The sequence below is a fragment of the Capsicum annuum genome, chromosome 7 (genome assembly GCF_002878395.1).
Source record: "Capsicum annuum cultivar UCD-10X-F1 chromosome 7, UCD10Xv1.1, whole genome shotgun sequence".
NCBI lineage: Eukaryota > Viridiplantae > Streptophyta > Magnoliopsida > Solanales > Solanaceae > Capsicum > Capsicum annuum.
This window is the reverse complement of record NC_061117.1, coordinates 42399102-42401866: the sequence shown is the minus strand read 5'-3', so window position 1 is coordinate 42401866 and position 2765 is coordinate 42399102. Positions and strand designations below refer to the sequence as shown.

The window sequence follows — 2765 nt, the reverse complement described above, 5'->3', positions numbered from 1 at the left end:
TTCAAAACTCTTTTGGTTACGTTGGAACTAATTTAATCCCAATAGTTAAATAGGAATTTGATAGTTGCTTAACAAAAGTCTCTAATGGATCGATATTCGACTTTATTTAAGGCCACTGTATTACTTGGTGAGACCACCTACACTTGCGTATGCACATCAAGTTTTTGGTGCCGTTGCTGGGGACTTGTAAATTTCGCAACTATTTTTGTTTTATTCTTACTTTTTTATATTTCTTTTGTGCTTTACACTTGGTCTTGGTATTGAATGTGCTGGAAATAGCTTTGCAGATTAGTAAGCTGGCAAGGGATAGGAAATTTGTTAAACCAAGCCCCGAACCCGAGTAATGCTTTTATCAATTGAGGAGAGAAGTAATCATTCTCCTGTCGTACTCTGCAAATTCAAGAGGAATAAGACAATCCTTCTCTAATGACAGAAGATCAACCAGCCCACAGGACAGTTCATGAAGTGGCAATCCCACTTTCACTAAATTTGACCTCCCCTTTCAGAAACTATTTGTTGGAGGTAACTTTGAGCTGAAACAGAACATGGTAGAGCTTTAATCAGCAGTGAACAGTTTATAGGGCTTTCACATGAACATCCACAAGTCCACCTGTGAAACTTTCTAGAGATTAGTGACACATTCATCCCTACGGGTCTATCAACGAATTATGTTAGTCTGGTAATATTCCCCTTTTCACTATTGGGGGAAGCAAAGAAGTGGTTGAATGCTAAGTTGGAAAGTTCAATAACAACCTGGGATGACTTAGCCTAAAAACTCCTCATACAATTTTTTCCATCTAGCAACACTATGAGATTGTGCAGTGAGATTATGTGCTTTAAACAAAAGGCAGATGATAACTTAATCAGGCATGGGAGAGGTTCAAAGTCCTTCTTTGGGACTGTCTGCATCATCAACAATCCAATGAGGTACTAGCTCACACTTTTGTTGAGGCACTTGATCACAACATGAAAATATTATTCGATTCAGCTTTAGGTGGTCAAGCTTCAGAATTGACGTATGATGAGCTGTATACCTTGTTGAATCATATTGCACAAGGAAATCCTGAGTGGCATTCCTACTGAAGAAGTGCTACAAAGAAAGTTCCAGGTGTGTTGGAGTTTGACCAATTTACTACTATATCTGCCCAGATTGTTGCACTGCAAAATCAGTTAAACACTCAGTTCAGCGATAAGAAATTGGAGGTTACACAACCTATAATGATAGTTAATATAATTCAACAGCCAAGTTCTTGGTGCGAGATTTGTGGAAACAGTAGCCATTCTGGGGCTATGTGTGATGCAAATCGTAAGTCAGTGATGTTTGTGGGCAATGTTCAAAGGCCGGATTATGGGAACTCCTACAATCAAAAGTGGCAGAATCAGCCACCAAATCAACCATGGAACTCCCAACAACAGCAGTTTCAGCAACCACAGGCTTAAGGGAATTAGGCCACTAGTAATGTGGAAGAGATACTGAAATAAATTTAGCTACTCCAGCATCATTGCTAGCAGATATAAAAAGCCAGCAAGTGGCTACAAGGAGCTTGGAGTTACAGATAAGTCGAATAGTAGCAGCGTATAATAGTAGGCGTGATATTAAAAATCCTAAACAAGTAATGATAATCACTTTGAGGAGTGGTAAGGAGCTTAATGAAAAACCTCCAAAGAAAACTACGGAGGTAGATGCTAATTTAGTTCCAAAACATGTAGATAACAAAGCTGCTGAAAATTTGAGAATGTTTGAGTACTCAAAAATAAAAGTTGTTGAATAGGTGAATGAGAGATCTCCACTACCCTTCCCACAGAGGCATATAAAAGAGAAAGAGGATGCATACTTTAAGAAGTTCTTTGACACGTTTAGAGAGTTTCATGTTAACCTTCTTATTTTAGATATTTTGCAGGGAATGCCCAAGTATGCTAAGTACTTGAAAGATATGGTCACTAACAAAGTTAAGTTGTTGGATGTTGAGACACTAGTACTCACTGAGGAGTGTAGTTCTGTGGTGATGCAGAAAATGCCCCAAAAGCTCAAAGAACCTGGGAGTTTTACTTTCCCAATTCAAATTGGCAATAGTAAGGTGGTCTACATGCTTACTGATTTGGGGAAAAGTATCAACTTAATGCCTCTCTCCTTGTTCAACACTTAGGAAAGCTGAGATCGAGCTCTGTGATACGTCAATTGGTAGACCGGACCCTAGCTCATCTTGAAGAAATCATAGAAGATGTTCTCACCAAGGTCTGTAAGATTATTCCTATTGATTTTTTATTTTTTTTTGGATTTTAAGGCAAATAAAAGAGTGTCAGTTATCTTGGGATGTCCATTTTTAGATATGCGAGAAGATTTAATAGATGTGAGAGAGGGCACACTCACAATGAGGCTGGATGATGAAGAGGTGATTTTAAAAGTGTACAAACTGCTCATAACACTATCCCACTATAAAGATTTTGTATGATTACTGTAATAGAAAGGGATAAGTTTGGGGTGGTGGAGTCTATTCCACAAAAGACCTCTTTGAACTTTCTCATTGAGGAGCATAAGCCACCAATACCTCAACCCAAAATGATGCAGATTGATGAGCCTGAAAAGGCTAAAGATGATAAAGATGTTGACCTTGAGAGTTCATATCCAAGAGGTCAAAAACAAATAAGAAGACAGCCTCCAAGTAGTAGGAAAAGGATGAAGAAAAACAGTTGAGTCAATGATTGGGTCATGCCGCGACACCAAATCAGGTGCTGCTTGGGAGGAAACCTAAGTTAAGGTATTT

The 2765-nt window shown here is 38.6% G+C and overlaps 1 non-coding gene across 1 annotated transcript; it reads right to left on the bottom strand.

Annotated features, from left to right (window-relative positions):
- Positions 1 to 811: 811 nt before the first annotated feature.
- Positions 812 to 920, bottom strand: LOC124886281. The gene has a single exon (XR_007043367.1). It is a non-coding gene; the product is annotated as a small nucleolar RNA R71 (small nucleolar RNA).
- Between the last annotated feature and the right edge of the window lie 1845 nt (positions 921 to 2765).